At 38.1% G+C, this 26,276-nt stretch overlaps 1 protein-coding gene across 1 annotated transcript in view; it reads left to right on the forward strand.

Annotated features, from left to right (window-relative positions):
• The window catches only part of LOC140239079 (protein kinase C iota type-like), a 126,745-nt gene that overhangs the window by 42,690 nt on the left and 57,779 nt on the right, over positions 1 to 26,276 (forward strand). The window lies entirely within an intron of this gene.

Consider the following 26,276-nt stretch of genomic DNA (forward strand, 5'->3'; position numbering starts at 1 on the left):
ACTACTTGATCAGACACCATCTTGGGTATGTAAATTAGGGTCAAAGGTCATAAATGTTTCAACCTGTATCTTAGTGAATACATGTCCTATCTTTCCCATATTTTACACACGTAAAGAGCATGTTACAAGGATCATTTCACAAAATAACAGTTTTTTGCTCAGATGCCATCTTGTCTGTGCAAATTGGGGTCAAAGGTCAAATATACTTCATTCTGTATCTTCGTTAGTGTATACGGAATTGTGTACCATAGATGGCAGGTCTGACTCCCTTTTCTAAATGAGAATCCAAACATCACACGGCCAATGTCCACTAAACACAGATGAAACCAGTATGGTCATGCCTATTGGGATCAGGAGACTCAAATCGTTGATTTACGAACAGATCGGATCACCTAATTTGTCAGTGTTGACAAATTCCAAGTCTAGTTACCTCTGTTTCACTGTGTAGAGAGGTAACACTGCTAGTAAAACTAGGGAGAGGTGTTTTCATATGAAACATTAATTAAACACAGAGAGGAGTAATTCAAGGGTAGGGGTGATTTTATGGACCGGTAGGAAGCAAGGTGGGACCAGCAGGAGAAGCAAATGACGCAGAAAGCGAGGGCATGGGTGTGTGGGATGACTCTTTGCTCCCAATTCACGGACCTTCAGAGAAGGTCAGCCAGCTCTTTCCCCTACATCCGAGGACAGGTTAAGTGTGAAGCAGGGGGGCCAGGGTTGAGGATACCACGCTTCCACTCGCACCCCGGAAGGCCAGGGAATAGATCACGCCACCACTTTTACGGAGCGTGGCGCCGACCGTTCTCCTCCATGTGGCGTCACGTAGAAGACCCTCAGTTGCCTCGTTAATCTGAGAATGCGGAAGGGTGGATGGAGAAAGTCTTAAAGTGCAATACCACTCCTACCTCCAAGTTGACTTTAATGGCGCAAAATCAGATATAACCAGAATGGTAGAAGTTTCACCGATCGATAAGGAAGTTTGTGGAAATAGAACTCGTGCATCTTCCACAGAGTAGTGGGTTTGATTGTGTCAAGTTATCCTAACTCCTCAATTGTATCCACATCATATGCATCCACATATGGCCAATCTCACTTACGGCTTCACACCTTTTATCATTTGCTGTCGACTGGTGCATGTTATCGCCAGGTACATAGAGTACTAGTATGCAATGTAGTCACAATTCTTATCCCCCTCCCCCCTCAAGGGCCCGACAGAGTGCCAATGAAACAGCCAGGACTGTAGAACAACTTCTCGTAAGCCTACTCTAAATCAAATACAGGAATGTTGGCAAGCCATTATTGTCACCAAAGTTCAAGTTTTCTTTTCCCTTATGTCATGAGGTGTACACGTACTGTCATTATGAAATGGTAATTTGAGGGGGAAGCTTTTAGATTCTTTAAACGACATCAATCGTTCAATATTATAATTTGAATAGCTCCCCCACTTGGTGTACATGTTAGACTGCAGTTGATAAAAATAGCGGCGTGATTCATTTTTACCCTGTGTGCAGTGCAAATACACCAAGAGGCTTTGGAACAGGCTCGAGTTAAATCGTTGCTAGCCTTTCAGCCCAGTCTGTACAATAGTTTGTATGACAGATTGGGGGGGGGGGGATTAAGAAGAAAAGATGAAGGAAAGAAAAAGCGGAAAAAAGATCAAGGAAGGAGGGAAAGGAGGAGAAGATATCGCTGCTGAGAAAAGAAAATATAAAATGGAAGGTGCTGGAGAAGGAGAAGAAATGAAAATGTAAAAAAAGGACAAAGCTAGCTAGGGTTTGAATTCCACATGGCAGTGATAGTGATGGTTATGAAAATGAAGAAGAATGGAAGGCTGGATTAAAAAAGAACATTAAGGTTAAAGATGAAGGAAGAGCTATCGTATGATACCATGTGAGCAGAGAGCATTTGGAGGTGTGAATTTAAATGTCTCAACTCAAATTCATTCAATCACCGCGCTCTGATCAATCAAGCTTGGTTCTCTTGTATATCGGCTCATGTCTGATGAGAGGATGTGGACGTACAGTCGAGCCACTCTCTGCCCACCGTTCTCACTCCGGGCCTCCGTGGCGCCCACTTCCTTCCCCTGGGTCTCACACCTCCCCCAGACTGGCACTCCTCCCCCTCTCTAGCCCCAATCCCATTTGTGGTCCTCCATTAAAGGTCAAATGCAGAATATGCTTAGTCTTGATTAATTGGATATTTGTCCTAGTTGAGGATGGAACATGCATGCATGTATTCAGTGCCAATTTTTATTTTGGGGATGATAAATTTCTTTTTCTTCTTCACCCTCTGACATTAAGGACATTCTAGTATTCTATCTTAAAAGATTTGCAGTAACTATGACACCAGTTTAAAATGTAGTTAATTGATATGCTGTTGCAATTATAAGAACATATTTTGGTCATTAAATGCTCATTCCTTTTGACGGGACACCATTTTGTATACATGGGATTGACAAAAGTAATAATAATGGATAGCAATAAATCAGTATGAGAAGTGACTGAGGATGGCAGAACTGATTTGATTTATCTCAAATTTGACTTTTAAAAATATTCTTTTGGAAGCTCTGGCATGAATGTCCATAAGCTATTTACTTGAGGAAGTAACCTCTAGCCTTATATTTCTATCTGCATTCTTTATATCCCACATTGTAGATTGATTATTCATGCTGAGCATAGAAACAAGGAATAACTGCTGTTATGTATCATGATGTGCACATACAATGCATCATGCGTTTGAATATCTTTCTTGCAATGTGAATACCTGCAATATATGTGATTAAGATATATTGTATTTCAACAGATTGTTGTAAAAAGAGCCTTGATTGAGTTGGATACAATTTTTGTTAGTTTGATTATGAATCACCTAACATTATTGTTATTTTGTGTCATGTCACATTTTTGCCTTGTACCGGTACTAAGAATAAAAACACTTCGCATTTGATCTCAGACTTCAACATCCAAACTGATAATGTTGTTATTTTTTTAAGTTTGTAAAGATATTGACTCTACATGCCATAGTTCTTGCCAGACAGAACTTGCTGTAGAGCAGTAGGCGGTTCTCGTAATGTATTCAAATTCATAGATGTTGGGAACAGAGACGCCCTATTCCATTAACTTGCTCTTCTTGAACGAAATTCAGTCGCTGGCATCCAGTTTGCATACTATACAGTGTTCATGTATTGCTTGTTGTTATGATCCTAAGGACAAGTTTTCAGATCTAGACAAGAACAAGCTCAGTTTAAAAGGGTGCTTAAAGGGTGTGTACAGTTCTGGTCGAGGTGAAGATTTAGCTCTTAACGTTTTGTGAGATATTCAGAAATCACTCTATGAGATGTCAAAGAGCATGCAGTTCTGAAGGGTATCAAAAGTTTATTCGATGAAAATCGGTTTTGAAATGGCTGAGATATCCAAAAACAAAGTGAAACAAAGAGATGCTAATAAAGTTGGGGCATGTCGCCTTTTATTATTAGCACTTTTTTGGATATCTCAGCCATTTGAAAACCAATTTTCATCAAATAAATGTTGAATCCATCTTAAAATTACATGCTCTTTCATATTTCATAAGAGGCTTTTCATTATCTCACTTAGGAATGTTCAAAATATGAATCCCTACCTCAACCAGTACTGTACAGTCCCTTTAAAGTTTGAATATTATGAATCGGCCTATTACAGGCTGTTCACAAGTATAAAGATATTCAAAGGACATTTGCCAGCTTGCCTGATTTAAAAGTGGGCCATAAATTACTCTGTGTCACCCAGCACAACGTATTATTGCTGGTTTGTAACACTCCGTCAAAATCTTTGTCGCGCTTATCCACTTCCATTGCACAGCATTGTATCAGAAGTAAATTAATGCTCCCTTCATTTGTATTATTCATGTACTTTTCATGGCCACCCATGCCATCAGCATTCTCTTTTGAAGCTTCTCGCCTCTTCTTCAAGGCATTTTCTATCCATTCTTTCAGAGGCCGATACATTGTATTGTGGAATTAAACAAGACCGTCGGCCGTGCATCTGTGAAAGTTAATGAATGTGAACACCACCCCTTGTTTTTTTCTTGCACAAACAAGATTATCAAATATGAATGCACAATCAGAATTTAATGTTTGAATATTTTCACCAGGCAACATCACAATGAGAAGTTTTAGACAACAAAACGTTAGTTTGGTGCTTACATATTTCAGGGTGGGCCACACCTTGAAATTTGAGCATGTTCCAAGCTCTGAATGTGATAATATTAAGGAAATTGTATGTGCATGAAGGGCACATCACAAGTGCATAGCATGCTCAAACCCCACATTGATGGTGAGACTTTCATGTCTAACTGACTGGCCACAGACTTTAAAGTGACATAGCCATCGTTCAGACTCAATTACCAGTAACGGGAATCAGTTACTAAGCATGTTTTTGGACACATACTTTTTACAAGTGTAACATCCCTCATTTTTATGCTACATATTTGGCTCGCTGCTTTTATTCCGTTTCAGAGAAGAAATTTGTAGTCTAGTCCTTCGTGATGAGACACCCCCTCCCTCAAGCACCATGTTACATCATTTAGACTTGTAGATGGCGTACGTTTTGCACTGTGTGCTGTCTTACAGGCAGATTGAAAGTGTAATCAGTTCAGGAGGAAGTTTGCATTTGATCCATGAAATCAGTTTGTGTTTGCCATATTGGAATCTTACATCAACATCAGATGCCACCTCGGCCTTGTGTCATGAAACCAGTATCAGTTGAAGTTGCCTTAATTGCAGCAACTTTGGCGGTTGTCGGGCAACAACTTATCAGCCCTAAAACAAGTTGCTCATTGTTATGATAGCCACATGATAACTTGAAGTCTTTCTAATGAGCCACTTGATTCAACATCATTCCTCTTCCACCATTTCGATGTCTTGGTGATGGATAATGCTGACTGCATAATTCCCTAGCATGCAAGAGAGATTTAGATAACTTCATGAATAACATAGTAGAACCCATAGACCCTTGTGACTCATGCACAATCTGTCATTGCTGTGTGACCAGCCTTGCAAGCATTCCTTTTTCTTCATTCTCTCTCTATCTCTCCCTACCTTCCGATCCCAAAATTAACCTTCGCCAGTACTCTGTTCGGTAATTTACCCTCCACCCCAAGCTCATCAACCGCAAGGTGTGATATTGATTTTTGGTTACGATCCGTGGATGAAGAGGATTTGCCAATGGGAGCGTGGTGTTCCCTCAAAGTAGTTGATTCGTTGGAGGCGCAGAGAGAGAAAGACAAGAGCGTGAGAGGAGCGAGCATAGAATAAATGAAAGTCGGAGAAAATATACTTAGGTCTTGGCAATGGGAAGGCATAAACTTAAGAGTTGTATATTTTCCAGAAAGATATTGAGAGATATTGCAGAAAATGAGATAGAGATAAAAATAAGATGAAATGAGAATGAGACAAAAATGATGAAAAATCATATCTATAAACAGACAGATTGGCAAATCACAAACCTACAAAACATTAATGTTATTTTAAAGTGTGTTTGCAAAAATTACATTTACCCCATTTCTTAAAGGGTGTGTACAGTTCAGGTTGAGGTGAGGATTTAGCTTTTAACATTTTGCGAGATATTCAGAAACCACTCTATGAAATGTCTAAGAGCATGCAAATCGATGAAAATCTGTTTTGAAATAGCTGAGATATCCCAAAACAAGGTGAAACAAAGAGATCCTAATAAAAGGCTTGGCCATTTGAAAACCAATTTTCATCAAATGAATGTTGAATCCTTCTTAAAATTACATGCTCTTTCATATTTCATAAGAGGTTTCTCATTATCTCACTTAGGAATGTTAAAAACATGAATCCCCACCTCAACCAGTACTGTACAGTCCCTTTAATATCAGCAGAATAGGTTAGATTATGAAGCATTCAAGTGATAAATAGACTCAATGCTGTTTTAAATGGTCCGTGGGTAGGGTCAAAAGAATAACAGCAGTTCAGGCAGTGGACGTGTTGGAGTGATTTTCACTTTTTACGCAAGTGTGCGTGTCACAGAATGAGTTAATTGATCCACATGTATTAGTGGGGCTACTGGGATGTATTCCATTCATGTGACTCTTTGTTGGTTAGCAGGCTGTTCATCATTACGGAGAATAATAGGTATTACTATAATTCATCATTGCCAACTCAACCTTTGATTTCAGGAAATACGCAGTTAAGCAGCTTATGAAATAGCAAAGAGTGATGGCAATGTTCAAAGTTATTACAAAATTGGCTAATTTGTATGATTGATTATGCAGTATAGTGTTTCCCCGAGTGATTCCAGTCATGTGCAAATAGTGCTTTACAGAGGATATTCATCATTTGATCTGCGGTCAGATATATGATAATAATAATAATAATAATAATAATAATAATAATAATAATCATAGTAATAATAATAATAATAATAATAATAATAATGATAATAATAATAATAATAATAATCATAGTAATAATAATAATAATAATAATAATAATAATGATAATAATAATAATTGCATTTATATGGCGCTTCATACTGACATTTCTAAGCGCACTTTTGCTACTCATACAAATAGACTAGAAAACACAATAGCATTAACAAAATCAGCGTTAACAGTAACAAAAGAAGAAGAAAGAAAAGAAAAGAAAAGAAAAGAAAAGAAAAGAAAAGAAAAATACATGTGATGCAATAGTGCAATAATTGATAACTGTGTGCGCCTCCAGAAAAGAAAAAAAAAATTACAACTGATTAATCAGGTGAGTTTTGAGAAGAATTTTAAATGATTCGACAGATGAGGCATTCTGAATATAAAGAGGGAGTTTATATATATTTTTGCATTGTTACTGTTAGCCATCACTGCAAGCTTTTTTCACTACAGCTATTGCTCTCATTGTCATCATTTTGTCATATAAAGATGAGTAAATTATCCATATATTTATGACTGTTCCCTTTATTCACGAAGGCAAAACATTACATTGACTGCTATGATTAAATGAATGGATGCTTACCTGTTAGTCCCATGTGTACAGTGCCAACTTCTTTGCATGATGTTTAGCTGTTGATTTCAAGGGAAAGAGGAGAAATCTACAAAGGAAAAAAAAACTGTTATAGGACCCTGTAACATACAAATCATGAGTACTGTGGCCTACAAGTACTCAAACAAGTCTGGTTCCAAATTCAAAATGGATGCAGGAAAGATTTGTTTTATTCCCTGCCTCACATTCTTTGCTGTAGGTATGCAAAGAATGTGAGGCAGGGAATAAAACAAATATTATTTGATTATTTATTGATTTATCTATCTATCTGTCTATCTATCTATCTGTCTATATTTCATCACTTGCAATTCATAGTTTCACAGAAATTGACCCACACTATCCCATCTTTGTGCAGTCAAAACTTTATGTGAATTTGCTGGGGTTGAAAAGGATGCAGTCATATTTGAAAAAACAAAAACAAAAACAAAAACAAAAACAAAAACCTTAGTTGGATGTTGTGTTCATACTCCAGCCGGTGATGGGGTATTAGAGCAAATTGTTTTATTATCAGGGTTCGAAATTGGCGATGGTCCGCTGGCCATTAGCCACCCGAAATCATGTCGGACTAGCTAAAAATCGTAAAATTCTGAAGTTACTGGTCCGTCTGGCTAGCCAAAATATTGCTTCAGTGTCAAAATTGATTCTAAGTAGTCCGTCTGGCTAGTTAAAAAAAAAAGTTAAGTGCGACCCCTGATTATGATATTTGACGAACTATTGCGTACAGAGATTCCTAGCTTGATATTAAAGTATAATGCAAAATTTTCAGTTATCATGTCGGCACCACAGAGACACGATTTGGTGCTCTTTGAATATCGATATCTGGCTAGCTGACAGAATGAGGGGGAAACGGAGCCATAGCCACAGTTTGTAGGCTGAGTACACGTGGTCCTTAGACTAACGAGTGTTTTAACGTGTTGACTTGTGAAATGATATCCATGTTGTGAGCTCTCTGTAAATATTAGCTCATGAATAACAGATGAACCTCTTCACATACACTTGTAGTTGTACCAGATTGGTGGTGGTGGTGCAATTTCATACCTCTCCAGTGCAAATACACTCTTGCATACACACACACACACACACACACACACATACTCTGTAATCACACACATGCAAACACATGCACACTCACTCCCACACACACACAAACACAGCGATTCTGCGTCACCAATTCCTGGAAAGCGCCATCTCTGTTGCCGAGCAGCTGCCAAAAAAAAAGAAGAAAAAGGTGCCTCGCACAATGCAAGGCTCCGAGGCGATCCCTTTTTTAATGCACCCCAGTGGAGTGCAATCCAGCCTCCGTGCAGATGTTGAATTTACATGCAAGTCGTGATGTATTCCAAAATGGAGGATGCGACAAACCTTGCATTTAACTTCGAAATCTGAGTAAACTCGGATACTTTGCAGAACCACTCACGCTACTGTATGATTGTTATATCCTGGCTCTCCACACATCAGTTGTTACACATTTCTCTTCAAGATAACTAGATAGTCCTAGGGAATATTTTTGTTTCAACTCTTACTCATCATTATCATCATATTGCATGCATTAATGATAAACAAATATAATTATATTTGATAGATTGAATTCCAGAGATGGCAAAACCAACATATGATTTAATCAATGAAGAACAAAATTGGAGTGAGCCTTGTTTATGGTTTTTTAAAGTATGCTTACATTGTACAATTAAATACAATGTATAGCATAGTCATAGAATTATTATTGTAATATGATCTGAAAACAATCTTGTGTTTTCTTAATTTTCTTTTTTCACATGTATCAGTTTCCATTTTTGTGTTTTGTTTTGTTTTTTTGCTTATGAAAAAATAGAAGTAAGGTAGTACTTGGATTTACAAATCATACACTTCGTGAACATTATTTAGCTACTTAGTGTGACATGAACACTGACTGGCTATAAGAAAAGCAGAAAAGATAAAGAGGTAATGAAGCTCAAGCCACAAATCTGACGAACATTGATTTTCATCATATTTTGTTAATGCTGAATGATGTCAAGACTGTTGTCATGGCAGTCACTCAATGTGACGTACTGTGGGCACTTGTTGAAGCAGTTGTCACGTTTCTGATATATTGTGTGTTTAGTCCATTTGATTAGGTTTTGATCATTTCCTTGCTGTGGACCTTTGCAAGTAGATAGTGCCTTTAAAAACATAATTGGGATGGGGAGGGCATAATGTGTTAAAATGCTCTGTACCTGGAATGATTTTTTTTTTTTTTAATTCGGGGGGGGGGGGGGGAGAAGCTGCCCAATATGTATTTTTTTTTTTTTTTTTTTTTTTTTGTCTGAAGAGGCTTATAGGAATATGGAGAGCATTTGATAAATTTTTCATATTTTTCCTTGAGAACATTTTTTAGAATTTCATCCTCTTCTTAATTATGTTCTGATAAAAGACAAATATTTGTGGTAATGAAACTACATAATATATAGATAATGTGAAAAAGAGAAGTTGACTGAGATTGGCCGAGTGCCAAAAATTAATGCCCAGAAAGTTTCTACGTTTACAGTTCTTAAAAATCAAAAACATTTTTTCTGTGGAAAAAAAAGGATTAATTTGCAAAACAAAGAGTACACTTTGCCCATTGATATTGTGGGCCTACCTGCATACTGGGAATTTTATTGGGCGATTTGTATCATGGATCCATATTTTCCACCACTGTAAAGTGTGAGCCCTGCTTAAAGAGAGATGTAAAGTCTGTTTCCCGACCCCTCCAGGTGTAGCAGGGGCCACTGCATTTCCATTGACTGTGTACTTCAAGTTAACATTGCCAAGCGAGTCAGAATAGAGGAACATTATTGACATAATATGTTGTGTACCTGCACAAATGCTTATATTGTGATACATTTGTTGTACGAACATTCATTGCCGGCAATGAAGATAGAATTCCATCCCAGGCCTCGTCTTCATATCCCCCGTCCCCTCAATAATGTTTCGTGCTCACGGCTATTACCCGTCGGGTACCTGCAATCAAAAATGTCCCCTCAAAGTCATGTCATACTCATTATCCTCCACCCTGTCACCATGGCAACGGTGCTGAGGAGAGGATGGATGATAGAGATCATTGGGATTCAGGATTATGTGACCGACTTTGTTAATGCCCCTTGCTCTTCCTCCATCTCCTCTAAATAGCCTTCTTAATCATCCGCTGCCTGGCTATCAACTTTTTTTTTTTTGATGTTCTCTCTGGGAAAAACATAAATATAGAGCAAACACACAAACAACAACAAAAAACAAAAGCAAACTAGGATGCATGTTTCACCAGCGAGTGCAGAGACCAGCCAGGGAGAAGTAAGACAAAAATCCAATTATGATCCATCTCTCTCTCTCTCTCTCTCTCTCTCTCTCTCTCTGTCTTTATTTTTGCATCATCTTCCTCTATTCTTGAAGGCTGTGGTCTGTACATCAGTATGTTATCGTGGTGGGGAGGAGGTATTCGGTTTGAATGTGGTTACTGTGAACTCCTTACATAATATATTGACCCTCTTTATTGAATAAGAAAAAAAATGTCAGGAAATATCAACAAGATCCAAAAGATACACATGTAGAAAATGCTTACAAAAACTTCTATATAAGAAAGGCATAAAAAGGAAAATGATGTTATATCATGTGTGGATTTTTTGTTCTTATTATTGTTTGCTGAAATGGCAAAGGAGTTCAGTCTCACGTTCAGCCCGTCTTCATCAGACTGAAGTTTCAAAATAGGGCACTATTATATGGTTAGGAAATTAGCCTGATGTCAAATTAACCTGCTATTTGTGCAATGAAGATGCACATAGTGTGCTCTTTGATCGAAAAAGTTTGCAAAAAATCTTGGTCTAGTTTGTGTAATAAGCGCGTTAATTTGTGAAATAGTGCCCTAATTTGTGAATTAGCACATTATTTCGGTTGCATCTCCATCAGTATGAAATTTTCTTGATCCCATCATGCTAACCGCATGCTGAGCCCACACACAGAACTAAATCTATGTAGAGTTCTGTGGCTGAGCAAGCAGAGTGGTGTGCAAGTATGCATGCATCAACTTTGGGCTAATTTCCCAAGCGGGCTGTTTTCGAGCTGATGAAGAGGCACATTCGTAATATTGGGCTATTTTCTGTAACCAAAAACGAACCCACTTGTTTGAACTTCAGTCTGGTAAAGACACGCCTATTGAGAGTTTGCTTATTTAATGCTCTCCATCATTCAAAGTTGTACTTTGTTGGAATTTGGAGACTTTGCAGGTGAAAGTAAGGGAACTGTCTTATTTCTTAATCAGGGTTAAGTTGTTGGCCAACTGAAATGAATTCCGAATATGCTGAATCCAATAGGCATAAGAAACATGGTTTCCAATAAGCTCTTTGTCAAATCATTTGCACAATCAAGAAATCCAAAGTTGATTTTCGCAAATCTTAATTTTGAATCAAATTGATTTATAAGTCACACAGAGATGAAAAAAGAAGAAGAAAACTTAATATGTTTCCAAGTCCATAGTAAAGGAAAGAGAAAGATTTGGTCTTCCCCCCCCCCCCCAGATGATAACAAATAAAGCATCAAACAAATGGATATGGTGGTGACACCATGGAGATTCTACCTCCATGGTGACACCAAGCTACTTTAAACCAGAAATTTTTGTGAATTTCATGGGGAGTAAAGATTCACAAAATTAAAATACATGCAGAAGTTCTTGTCTACACTATGCATTGAATGCCAGTGGCAATTGGCCAAAATTTCTCATACTGCAAAAAAGGCTGTCAGCTCCAGTTCGCATATATTTCATGCCACAAAATTTTCTGATTTTACAGTACTTATCTTCCCAATAGAGCACGAAGCATGTACCACTATATGATGGCTCTTCTTCATTTTTACGTAGTTGATATTCCCACAGCCCATTTCCTCCTCGTATGCATTATTTAGTGGCCTCATATTCATCTAGCAATCATCGCTTTGAATTTTTCATTGACAGCAATGCCCCTTGTATATATATATGATGATCAGTCAAGGTCACATCATTTGCTATCACTTGAGGTTCTCCTTTCAATTCCTCTGGTAGAGTTACTCCGTGTCTTAACCCATTGACTCTTAGACACTACAATTCCTCATAGAATTCATGCATGACACACATGGTATTCATAATTCATGGGTTAAACCAATGCTCAAATTCCAGAATCGTTTATTAAGTCTTTGTGCGCCATGTTCACATGCCCAACTCGGTCAACAGCTTGCAGACTTCGCCTCTATATGCTGTAATGCACAACTGTGCACTAATCGATGGCTAAATCCAAGTAATTATATGCCACCATACATTAAAATTATCACAAGAGATTCCATCACAGCAAAGCTTCCCATTTTCTCTGTTACAACTTTACTTTACTGCATTCTTGGCAGGAACACTAACGAAGCCTCGACATAGCTTAGAATTTTTAAAGAGAATGTTTTCAGAAAGCACTCAAGAATTTCGGTCGGGGAATAATTTGGCACACAGGGGGTCTACTCCATGACACTGAAAGAGTTAATTGAAGAGAACACTCTTTAATATCAGAAGGGAAACTGTCGGAAAGGGATAATGAATACATGTATGTCATTCAGATGAGTGAGCATTTAAACTTTGTTGAGAAGTAAAAGTAGAGAGAATGACGTAGTCTAGATTCCAGGCTGAGAATCATTGTAGCTCTACAAAGATGTTTAAAAGCAAGTGGTTTAGACTTCAATTACAAAGAGAACATTTTTTTTTTTTTTGGGGGGGGGAGGGTCGAGAGACAGAGAGGTAGGCACGTGCCAGATGTTTTAATCAGTAGAACAGTTTAAAAGAGATAAATGTGAAAAGTTCCCCAGTCCATTCATTCATTTGTCAAGTGGCCAGAGTGTGAGTTGCAATCAATAAGCCTCCTAATTCGCTTAATGTCCCTCTGCATTGACCGATGTCCCTCCGCATTGACCGGTGCCTCCGGATCAATAGAGGGACGCAGAGGGATAGCGCCGGCAAAATGAGGAAGCAAGCTGGTGTCGGCTTTCAGATCGGCCGAAACTTTAAGCCTTCTTTGGCGAGGCTGAATGGTAATAGAGGGGCCCCCATTGACGGACAGACGCGTCATTGATGCCGCTTGGTTTTGGAATCGGTTTACATAACAGGATCCATGTTTCCTTGTTCGTTTTGGGGCTTTGTCACACGTTGAAATGCCATTCTTTGTTATCAAAGGTCTTGTCTATTGCAGGAGGGTATTTGATTAGAAATTCACACATAAGAACACTATTATTAAAACATGAAATGTTATTTCTTAAAATGCATACATGTATCTGAGATATTGTATTCATTTTCACTTGAGAGAAAAGTGAGGTTATGAGATGTTCAGTTAGAATATGTTTCAGAGTTAGAAACCCCCTTTCTGTGGCTTTTCATGTTAACACTATGTTTCATCTCGTAGGGGCATTTTCAGTATTGGAACAGCATACATATGAAGTTCAGCGAAAAGATTTGTGCCTCTTGCTCTGTTTTGCTAGAAGATCCTTTCATTCCTTTTGAATGGTAGAGTCTCTGCAAAATGTATGAATAGGGAAGGGTCTTCTGGAACACATGAAACGTCACTCTTACAAAATGACTGGAATGCTTTTACGAGCTAATGACTTCACTGGACTGTCATTTTCAGGTGAAGTGTGCCCACATGATCAACTGCACGATTTGCACAAGAAAACAACAAGTTTTAGGGAGAAATAACCAGAGATCCCTTCCCCCAAAGAAGAAGAAAGAATGCATTGTATACATGTATGTGTCGTGATGTACAACTAAGTTATTATTTTTTTTGATAGAATGTTGGTTTGGAGTAGACTGTAATGCTGGCCTATAGCAAGTACCAGGAAACACTTCATATTTGATTTATGCCGTGTAGTACTAGTAATGGAGTGATGTAGTGACATAGCATTATCATAGAAACTGGTTATTACTTCTGGAGCAGGTTCTGATCCATCAGGCAGAGGTCTTAAGTAATTAAAGGGACTGTACAGTACTGGTTGAGGTGGGGATTCATGTTTTGAACATTCCTAAGTGAGATAATGAGAAACCTCTTATAAAATATGAAAGAGCATGTAATTTCAAGAATGATTCAACATTTATTTGATGAAAATTGGTTTTCAAATAGCAAGATATCCAAAAAAGTGATAATAATAAAAGGCGACAAGCTACGCCTTTTCCTAGGATCTCTTTGTTTCACATTGTTTTTGGATATCTCAGCCATTTCAAAACCGATTTTCATCAAATAAACTTTTGATACCCCTTAGAATTGCATGCTCTTTGACATCTCATAGAGTGGTTTCTGTATATCTCGCAAAACGTTAAAAGCTAAATCCTCACCTCAACCAGAACTGTACACACCCTTTAACAGCAGGATGACTGGAGGATTTGTTCTATGAAGAAACTATCACTGAATCTCTGTTAGCATTCATGAATGATAGGAAGGCAAGAAATGAATGTGAAACTGTCATTAGAGCATGACATCAAACATCAGCTGTCATCCTCTGAGGAAAAGGTTTGATGGCTGGCATGGACGGGTTTCAATCTTCTGAGAGTAGAAAGAATCTTAGCATCCAAGTCCAAGTTACTGCAATCCCTCTTCAAATGTTGAATGGGACAGACTTTAACTTAAAGCTTTGTCATTGAATTACACTCACATGACCATTAGAAAGGTTTTTCATGATTCCAAAGATGGCAAGTTGCCATTTTGATAGGCCAGTCCCTAGGATTATGTGGAGGTAACGTCAGAAACGGTGCACCATCTGTCAGTTAAAATATTCAGATCGACTGTATTGATGAGAGAGCTTTATGTTCTATTCATACAAGTGCTAATTAGTCTATGCAAAGTTAAGTAGTAAGTTTGAAATTGAATCATCACTCAAAATTTCAAATGGGATGCTCAACTTGCTGTGCACAAGTTGGTAGTGTTACCAAATTGAGAGGAGAAAAAGCAATCTCTAGCTGCTTCCTTCAGGTCAGGAGTCCATTGCTCCCTGTGCTTGAAAAGACGTGAATTAGCGGAGCAGGTGCCGTGTCATAACAGCATGCCGATACAGGAGCCTCCCGTCCTTCATAAACAGAGGATAGAAATCAATAGATACACTTTCACTGTTTCCCCATTATGCCTTCCACTTTTGTCTCCACCTTCTGCTTTTCTCTTCCCCACATCCAACCCCCCCCCAATCATCCCCAACCTAGTTCCTCCCATACAGGCTCAGAAAAGCACACAGTATTGAGAGGGTCACAGAAGGCATCAAAAAAATGTAGACAACTAATAATGGAGAGACTGTTTCTATCTCTCAGCACACAGGCAGATCCAATCTAATGCCAGTAATCCTCTTTTCGGCAAAGTGTCGCGTGCCGCTATTGATTTAGGAGCGCGAGAGAACAACGGTGACTAGCACAGCTGTCGGCGCGGTGACACGGTGGCCACTGCGCCCCGGCTTCCGATCGGATCGTTTCATTTGTGTCAATTGTGTCCGGGGTCTGAGATATCGACTAGTTAATTGAGTGCCTTCACTCCCGCAAGTAGAAATACAGACTATTTGCTCTCAAAATCCACGTCTTGATCAATTCAGATTTTTATCTGTGTTCATGGTAATTAATGGAGGTAAAAATGTGTTATGTTAATTTGCTGTAAACAAACAGCGTGAGAAATCTTAGGATATCAGTGTTTTATCCGTAGGAAGTGAGTTTTACACGTAGCAGCCATTATGTGCTTTCAAAAACCCTATTGATGCAGAGGCAGAACAAAAGCAAAAGCAACTGTGTCATTAAACATGGCGGAACTCACACAAGTTGTGTGACCCCAAAGCACAGATGGGATGATTACCTTTTTCTGCTCATTGAGCATGCTACAATCATTCATTCTTGCACAATCATGCAAGATGATCCTCTGCCGACTAAATCCATGACACCCAGAATTTCATTTTCTGACTTAGTATGATCAACTTTACCTTACTTAATTGCCTTTTGTTCATGAAATGATGGTAATTTTGCATTCTGAGGACAGAGTGAAGTTCTTCATGACTTTTTTTGTTCACACCCGTACCCATTCTCTCTCAAAAAAAAAGAAAAAAAAAAGAAAAAAGAAAAGAGAGAGAGAGAATGCACCACATCAAAAGACTAGTACTCATGTTTTCATTACATACTCAACATACTTAATATCATTGTCCAGTTTTACCTCAGCATTTGCTAGTCCTTTGCTCATATTTTGATGTCTACAATCAGAACAGCCCTACAAATGTTGAGGGGTTTTTTTTTATGCCAAATGTACGTGAAACTTAACATTACCCCCCCCCCCCACCCACCCTTAATAAACATTGGCATTGGTAGGCATTTGATGTCATTCTGTGTTGTTAATTGGAATTCAGGCCAGATGAACCAGTTGAAGTCTAATGTCTGTGACTTGTAAACTGAAATAGATATTCACAACATGAGAATGCTTTTAATCACTTCAGAAAGTAATTGCTATTAATATCTAATCTAGTATGTCACTTGAAATGGATTTTGAAGGCAGATGCAGAAAGACAGAGAAAAGCTTGGCTCTGAAAATATAACTCTTGATCTATTTCCTATGATTTCACATTGATTTCAGTGCTCTTTGGAAGAAGATATGTTTCACTTCTCCCTGCATTTTCAGTTATTATTGTACTTTACAACTCAAGTGCTCCTTTTTATGTATTTTTAGATGTTTTATCATTGTAACGTTATATATTCTTTCTTTGTTGTATGTATGCAGGGCCCCTTGGTAGAACAGCCGGCAAACTGAAAGGGCTGCCCTGCTTTAAGAAGATTGAATGAATAAACAAATGAATGTCCATTTTCAATAAAGACCAAGATATGCAGTTCAGATATCAATGGAATGCTTCTTAATTGACAACCTGACCTGACTGTAAATACATAATGGTATGCATACAATTGAGCATTTCACTATTAAAATGCAAACATGTATGCACATTGCATTTTTCGTCCTTGCATCTCAAACTGCATTATATGCAGGAAACATTTGTAAGACTCCAATAGGCTAAATACCTCCTAATACATTTTTTTTTTCCAGCACAAGCCAGCTGTGCTGTTTTGTTTGAGTCTTGATGAATTAGAAAGATATTCTGTTGTGGTTAATTTGTTTTTTCCTTGCAACCTCTAGCTTCCCCCTTACTATCGATGTAGCTACATATCTTGTGCATGATCTTATTGCAGTTTGATTTCAATTTGCTTTATCCCTCGAGGAGTCATTCGTATTTTTTTCCCCTACGTGATGCCAGACTAATCATATCTAATTCAATTTCCTTCATTAAGCCTGTTACAAGAACATGCGCCGGAAAACAAAATGTTATGTAGCATAATCCATATGACACGAAACTGCTTTGTGTACGATTTTGACATGTGATTGATTGAGCAAGAATTATCTACAACTTCTCAGGTTTTATAAAACCCCCTACAACCCCTCATAGCTCATGCGATTCAAGTATCAGCAGGAGTATATCCATATCCAATAGTCAATGCAGATGAAACAAGGAATGATCACTTTTTTACAGTGGGAATCCATGGTATGATAAACCAATGAATCTTAACCTATACATTTCATACAAGATGCAATATAACAATACATTTATGTGTGGGTTACTGTAATGCAAGATGTTTTCGCGGCATGAAATTTTCGCGAATTGGAGCCGACAGCCTTTTTCGTTGCATGAAATTGTCACAAAGTTGGAGCCGACAGCCCTTTGCGTAGCCTGAAATTTTTGCTAACTGCCACTGGCATTCAATGCATATAAGAACTTTCGTGTGCATTTGAAGAGTTTGTTCGCAAAAACCGATAAGTCCACATTTGCCAAACGGAGATATTTGTGGCTAAAGGTCAAGAAAAATAAAGAGAATGATAAGAAAATTTTTGCTTCCTTTGGCGATAACTTCAAAAATGTGCCTTTATATGTAGTGACCAATACATCATTTAAAAGGTATTATTTTGTACTTTATGACAGAGACTGTACTTCAAAATCTTCAAAAATGGACTTATCGGTTTTTGCGAACAAACTCTTCATTTGATTTTGCGAATCTTGGCTCTTGCGAAATTAAAATGAATGCAGACGTATGTGGTTTTAGAGTACACTATTGATGTGGACCACATATTTGCATTCACATGTTTGACACAGAAAAAAGAAAGCTGTTGATAGTTGCCGATTAGACCACGAGTCTGTTCAGAGAGTGGATTACCAGTCCGTGGCAGATGTTGCATAGTATACAAATGCGGCCATGATTTTGTACTCCAGGAAGTGTTTAATGTTCAGTGGGAGTCATATACTTCCAGCTTGTCACATCTCTCTGACCATACAACAAACCGTGGGAAAGTTTAATGTGTGTTAAACATCTGGATAGAAGCCATTATTTACTAAACACCACCTAAAACTCAGACATACGCTACCAAATTGAATATCACAAAAAGAAATGATAATTTAGTGTTATTCGAGTTTGTTTGTGTTTTTTTGAATCGCAAATGCAACCTGTGGTCAAATAAATTGTTGATTATGAACATTAAAAAAAGAAACAATTTTGCCAGTAAACCTGTAACAGAAAAAAAAACAGAAAAATGAACAGTCAGCAGTAGAAAAAGAAGCAGCATGATTTTAATTTCCATCATACTGCTGCTAATCAACATTTAGAGAGCTCATTCAGCCCAAATTATAAAGGCTTGCAAAAGAGGCATATCATGTCTCAGTGACATTCTGTGACAATCAGCATTTTCCTCGTGATTTGTCAATGGATTTAAATGGTCCATATGTGAAAAATATGAAATGTGCAATTCTCTTCCTCTAGATTAAGAACAAAATCATTTATGAAGTTAGCCATCAATTTTTTTTTCCTTTTTTTGTAACAATAAACTGTACAGTAGTACTGCACACTCTGAATACCTAGTCTTTGCCTGTATTCATTACACACTGCAGTTCTTCACAGTCTATATTGACTTACACTTTTCAAATCCATTTTATTTTTTGTAGATCCTTTCGGAGAATTGCTTGCTTCCTGTTTCACCTTCATTTAAAGACTTTCTATTTCAATCCTTCTGTCTCATTTATCAGCCTTTCTATCTATCTATCTATCTTATCTATCTATCTATCTATCTTATCTATCTATCTATCTATCTATTTATCTCTCTATCTATCTGTCTATCTATCTATCTATCTATCTATATTTATCTATCTCTCTTTCTCTTCTTTGAAATGTCTCTATGACCTGGCTATGTACCTTTGGTACCATATATATACGGCACAATATGTACACTTTAGGTTCACTCTGAAGGCAAGTGTATTATTTGCTCAGCTTATTAGCTGAGAGTGCAGATGCCCTCAGACAATCTATCACTCCACTCAAAAAAAAAAAGAAAAAAAGTTCTTATCATGCAGCTATCAATGTACTTTGGACTAAACTCCTCTATGCCCCCCCCCAAAAAAAAAAAAAAAAAATCACAGCATTCACATATATACATATCAATGAAGGTCAAAAGTTTTAAGTTTAGTTGCCCATTAAGTTCAAGCTCCTGAGTGAGTGGATTTCATAATGAAATGTATTGTTCTTACTTTTTATAGATGATTAAGTTCGTTGCTGAATAGTTGATTGTGCAAAGCGCTCTTGTGTTGATTGGCAAAGTTGTAGCTTTCGAGAGTTTTAAGACCTCACCAAGGTCCATGTATTGCATTAATTACCAACATGAACGTAGGTATGTGAGACCGGTGTGATACAATTTCTGTTAATAAAGAATAACATCAGAAATTGAATTGCGGACATATAGTCCTAACACCACTACATCTTCTAAACTGTCCGTTCCAACATGTTGTTTAGTCTGTCTCTTTTCTTTTTTCTTTTCTTTTTTGCATGTGTTTGTGTATAATTATGAAAGAAAAAGCATACTCAATATGCCTGTCCAGATCTTCTCAGGTATACAAGGCTTTATATACTGTAGGCACACACACACACACAAGTCCAAAGGTCCAAAGCATGTTGGAGGTCAAACAGGAGACATGCCTAGATATGTGTGATTTCAAATGATATGTGCCATGTGATGATGATTGAGGGTATAGTGCTTTTAAAAGAATAAGATGTGCATAACATTTAACTGGTGTGGTAGTGCAAGGAGGCAGTATATTAACTGGTTCTCTGTTTTGGCTAGCCCAAATTGCTGTCCCTTTGTAAAGGATGAATTATGTCATGTTCCTGTTTTGAATTAGAAAGGACTGGGGTTAATTGTATCGGAATCAAAACTTACTAATTCAAATGTGAAATTTATGCAAATAAGGACACATAAGATATGTAATTAAAGGTGAGAGGTCATAGTTGTATATCTACGTCAGATCTTGCAATTCAAAAGGCAGCAATTCATGTAGTGCTTTCAAACTTCATGAAAATTGGTCAGAAAAATGTGCAATGTGTATACATACTGTATGCACAAAGCAAGTTTGGCTCTTACTTTCTGGGGCAGGGTGCTCTGTTTTGAAAAGCCGATCAGGGTGATAAATTCTACGGATGCTACAATTTTGTCCAATATTTGACTAAACTTCTTCAAATTTTGGAACAGTAATCAGCGTGACTGATTTACAAGTATATTCAGGATGAAACTGTTGACTACTGGGGAAAGAACTGTTAAAAATGATATCAACAGCCATCTTTTGATTTTTACAATGCAAATGAATCAGTATTAAACTATATTTAATGGGAATATGTCATTTCATTATGTTGTCCTCAGTTCAGTGTTAAAATATCAGATGATAGTGTAAGTGGTAAAATGTTTTTTGAAGTAAATATGACAGAGACAAGAAGACACAGGAAATAGAATATGAATACTTGTTAATACTCTGCATTCAAATATCACTACCAATTAGCTGTACTAAAGATTTCATTTGCACTGCTATCATATACACCAACACTATAGAGTGGTATATTTCTTCTATGGGATACCTCGCGTGGTTTTACCTCTGATCATTTTACCCGATACCATTGTTCCAGATAAAGACTATTTTGTTTGCCTTTCTCTGAGTTGGCCGTTTTTAGCAGATCTATATGAAAGAAGAAAAGACAAAAGTATCTCTTCTCAAATTGCATTGTCACTTCCAAACTTGTAATGATTCTTTAAGTTCTTTGCCCTTTCCAAGTAAAAGTGCTCAGGGAAGTTGATGTTCAGAATTCACAAGTAGGTGAATTCCCACCGTCAATCTTTCACACCATTAAAAAGACAAAGGAGAGTTTCAGGAAGTCTAACTTGTTGTGGCCACGAGTCGCTTTCTGACGAACTTATTATAACATGAAGGCGTCACTTATGATTGTACGGTACTTTCTCAAACAATTTGTGCTGCCGTACGCTTTAAAAAGGAATGCAAAATGAAATTCGAAAATTTGATGGTTTACCAGCCATTGTTTTCCTGCGAAACTTTTCAGGTGACATTTAAATCATAAGGTTGCCTCCTCGTCTTATGATTTTACTAAGGAAAAAAAAAAAAATTCAGTAGAATTGCAGTCAAGCTCAATGAACTAACCAGAGGCTTATTTCATATTGATGCTTATTGTAGTAATAATTCATTGTCATTCATTAGATCAAAAGCAGCCTGTCAGCTCTGAGAACTCTCATCCGATAAAATGTTAGTTACCATTCTTAGACATAAAGTGTGATTCATGTATTCCAAAGGACAAATGTGTCTGTATTTCTCTTCATAGTTGTCTTCAAGTTAAATGGGATTTGTAAAATGAAGTGTCACACCATAATTAAGTAAACATTTATAGATGGAGTGAAATGACACAAGGATAATAGTCAAATGTAAGATTAGAAAGCTGTAGAATTTCTAAGCTTTCAATGTTTCAGAAAGCTGTATGGTAATCATTTGAAACTTTGCAAACAAATCAAATGAAATGATGGTCTCGTCACCTGAAACTCTGGTATTGGTTTACACAAACACAAATTCTAAAAATGAAATTTGCAGTCAATAACTGAGAAATTACCACCCCTGCTATCTTGAAGTCAATATGTCTGCCCAACTTAACCTCTGGAAAACTTGTATAATGTAAAGGAAGAGATACATTTGATTAATTTTGACATTATATCAAAAAGAAGGTTTCATAAAGTTATGTCAGCAGGCTGTAGGAAGACTCATGAGGTGATATGATAGCAGCATCACTTCATCTAATTTGCCTACAAAAATGTGACCAATGATGTGTGTTCCATGAAAACATGAAACCTTAGAAATTACATGACTTTCTTATACAGTGTCAGTGAATGTCAGTGCAGCCTCCAACCATGATGCATTTTCATTTTACTCTATTCAGGACAGCCAACATTTAATTTAAACATGTGGTACTTGACTGCAAGGCAGTGATGTTCAATGCAATTTCACGTTAGCTTTAAAGCTATACTTTCGGTTCTCACAGTCTCCCCATCGGATAGCTATTCCACTGATAGCCAATATATCACGTTTCAACTCTTGCTGTACCTGCAGTTTAGTGAAGATGATAGCGATGCTAGTGATGAGAACAATAGCAATAATAGTGACAGTTATGGGTAATGATAATGATGAATGATTTTGAGGATACTAATGGCAGTGATTGTTGATCAGTTTGGTTGATTTGGCCGGTCTCCAGTGTTGAATGAATTGACCTCCATTGTTAGCTTGGCTGGAGTGATGTCTTTTGTGTCTGGACAGATCTTTGCGCTATTGACAATCTTTGTCACATGTCGTTAAAGTGGAAATTTTTGCAATGGGAAAACTTAAATGCACATTTTATTTGGGAGTTGTGAATGCATGACTGCAATAATAGGACTCAGATTCTGTTTTGATAGATTTTTTTTTTATTACTGCATTGCGAACATTAAATTGTCTCAACATTCTTATTGTTATATTAAAAAAAAAAATAATAATCTGTGGATCAAGGTATCGACAACATAGAAAAGTGTTAATTTTGTCAATTCTAAACTTTAAAGAACTTTAAGAACTCTGTTGCCAGATATATACAAATGCATTGTTTAGTTCTTTGTTTGTTTCTGTTTTTCACCCTTATGCCTCAGGACTTTATGATTTGATCAATAATGAAGAGGGTACAAGAATATTGACCAGCTAAACCATCTGCCTCATTTATCAGTGGTTGAGTTATTTGCAGTGGGACTTTGAATGAGATTGAGACAGAACAACACCATGTTACGTTGCCAGTAAGACCACAAAAATAGCAGAACATATGGTCAGTCAATTCCGTATAACAGATATGACAGTTGTGCAGTAGGAGTAATCTCTTTACCCCACTCTTAACTAACCATCGATTGTTTAAAGCAGTAAGGCTTGGACACAATCACATTTTGGGTATTGATTCTGGTATTGATAGGTGGTTGGTTGTTGATGGGTGGACATTGATTAGGGAGCAGAGGGTAGGCCTTTTTTTCTTTTAAACAAAAGGGGGCAATAGAATGAAAGAAGGGAAGACTAGTAGGGTTTAGAGGATGGTGAGGTGTGTCGTACTGGCTGGCGTGTGCCAGTGAGGGCTAAGAGAAAGGGGTCAGAGAGGGTATATAAGGGGGTCAGGTCACTGCTGGAAACCATTCGTGGGTACAGGAAGGGCGGAAGCGAGCAAGAGGCCTTTTACACGGAGAGGAGCAGCTGTGTGCGAAGAGGGGCTCGATTTTTCGGTCAAGCCAACAAGCTGGGACAACTGTTCGGGCCGTTCCCCGTGCTCTTTTCTCACTCTCCTGTTTCCCCCTCTGCATTTCCTGTCCCTCCCTTAGCCTCCCCGCCTCCCCCGCTCTCTTGCTCTCTCTTGCTCCCTCGCTCTTGCACTGTTGGCCAGTGTATGTTGCCAACATTCGCAGATTTAGGCCAGGGTCATTTCGAGTGGGAGCCTCTCCCAGAGAAAACAACTGCTGCGGAGATCAGCGTAGATCCAGGGCTTTTCCTTTGCCTGCGATCATCCTGGCGGAGGCACGCTAAGGAACTGGCGTCAAGGACTGCTCAACCAGGCACCCTGGGCAGTTTTTTTTTTTTTTTTTTTGCCTCCCCGCGAGTTTTTATCAGCGTGCACAAGATAAGTGGGCACCCAGAGTGCGGGTTAGGCACATGCCGTATCTCTCGTTATCTCTTTATTGCGACTTTATTGCTACTTTGTAAGGAAGAACAAGAAAAGACTTTGGTATTAGAACTGATTGGACTTTGCCTGTGTCAGTCGGAGAGAGAGCCTCGTGTCGGTGTGGGAGGTATGATGTCGCAGGGCGTGAGACCCTGCAGTATGTTGTTAACGATGGCCAAGAGGCGTCCACCAGGCGGACACTCCCTCGTGGAGGTAAGTACTCCAGGGGTGTCTCCCCCCATTTACTGGCAGCATCCAGCTCTCTAATGACCCCATTTGTATGCACATGTATGCCCGTTATGTACAGACGCGGTCTGATTCATTCCAGCACTGTCCTGTCTCAATGTCTCTTTCTTTTCTGTTCCCGTCTATCGGAGCAATTAGGGCTGCCACGAGTCTCCGAGAGCTAGACTCATTGAGGAATCCAGTCACGAGTTGTCGATCCCACGTTATTGACCTTCTTGCGTCTTATTGCAGGCTAATGCAAGGCATACTAATGGCACTGCACAGACCACTACACTACCCTAGGCCATCTTGACCCCTCTTTCAGTCTTCTTGTGTGGATTAGCCATAAATTGTCTCAGTCTTGATAGAGCGATGTGCCATTTCCATACAAAACCATATCACACAAATTAGAACAAATTCACTATGATGCAGGATACTTCAGCATCTCTCCTACACCATGACATGTGAATTGTGATATTACAAAGTGACATATTTCGTTTTCATGAGAACAAACCTCATACATATCATACCAGCCAGTTCAGTTTCATCAATGTAATGATCTGAACCATCACTTGGCTATTGGATGGAAGCTCGGTAGTCTAGTGGATATGACGCCTGTCTGACAATCAGGGGGTTGCTGTTTCAAATCCAACCCAAGTATGTATGCCCATGATTTTTATTGTGGTCACTTCTAAAACAGTGAATAATCAGGACTTGTTTTGCATGTACATCAATGAAGGGCAATATGTCAATCATTTGCAATGTACATGTAATGATCTATCAGAAGAATAAAGGTTTTTCCATCATTGTAAAGTGGAACTCTTTGTCGCAAGGCTCCGCTTCAAATTGTGGGTTTTATTTATTTGAGCTTTACGATAGCAAATGTGCAAGCATGTCTGCAATTTTACTAGCCATGCCTGATCTGCATATAATCTTTATTTCTCATTGTCACTACCAATCAGAGAATACCACTGAATTCTTGTGTTCAGTTGATTTGGAAATCAATATTAGTCAAAACAGAATATTACAATTCATGATTGCCCATTAGAGGTTATAATAATATGACAACATGGCATGAGATGTGAAAAAGAGTATTAAGACACAGTCTTGTGCTGTAATTCATATCAGTTGTTGTTTTTTGTGGCATCTTTGTCTCTGTAAAAATGAGGAAATGGAAGGTTCAAGAGAGGCATAAGGAAGGCAGATACAACGGAAAGAGTCTTGGTAGCATTATGACTTTATTGTTTATCCAAGACCTGTGAACGGACAAGGAAATGAAGCCTGGAAATGATGTAGGTGTTGAGAAGGATAGCACGATTGTCAAGTTGTTTTCGTACTCTTGGTGAAGTGGTGGAAAAAGAAGTGGCTTAGCTGTCTCTGTGTATGTATCTTTCTGTACAGGAAAGCTTGTACAGCTCCTGTGATATCAGAGACATCTGTTGCTGCTCCATCAATAGCATCAGAATCCATGAGAGCTCTTTGCTGATGCGTGCAGCTAGGAGCAGCTAGAGATATTTAAAAGAAAAAAAAATTGATGGGCAAACATGTAATGGATACTGTAAAACAAGATATTTTCGCGGCATGAAATTTGCACGAATTGGAGCCGACAGCCTTTTTCGCAGCATCAAATTTTTGCGAATTGCCACTGGCATTCAATGCACAAAGTATAAATTATAACTTTTGTGTGCATTTTAATTTTGTGAATCTTGGTTCTCATGAAATTTTCGAATTGAAAAAGCTGTGACAAGTTGCAAATGGGCAAATTAGCTTAGTGAAGGACATCAAAGGGCCTTCACACTGACTCTAGTTTACATGTCGTTACATTCATGTAGTTGACCTGCAAATGTGGCACTGATGGAAGTAACACTGTTTCTACAATAACGATGGTGTAAGAAATTGAAAGTTAGCCTTCACTAATGCAGCAACTTT

Source organism: Diadema setosum, chromosome 15 (assembly GCF_964275005.1).
Source record: "Diadema setosum chromosome 15, eeDiaSeto1, whole genome shotgun sequence".
Taxonomy (NCBI): domain Eukaryota; kingdom Metazoa; phylum Echinodermata; class Echinoidea; order Diadematoida; family Diadematidae; genus Diadema; species Diadema setosum.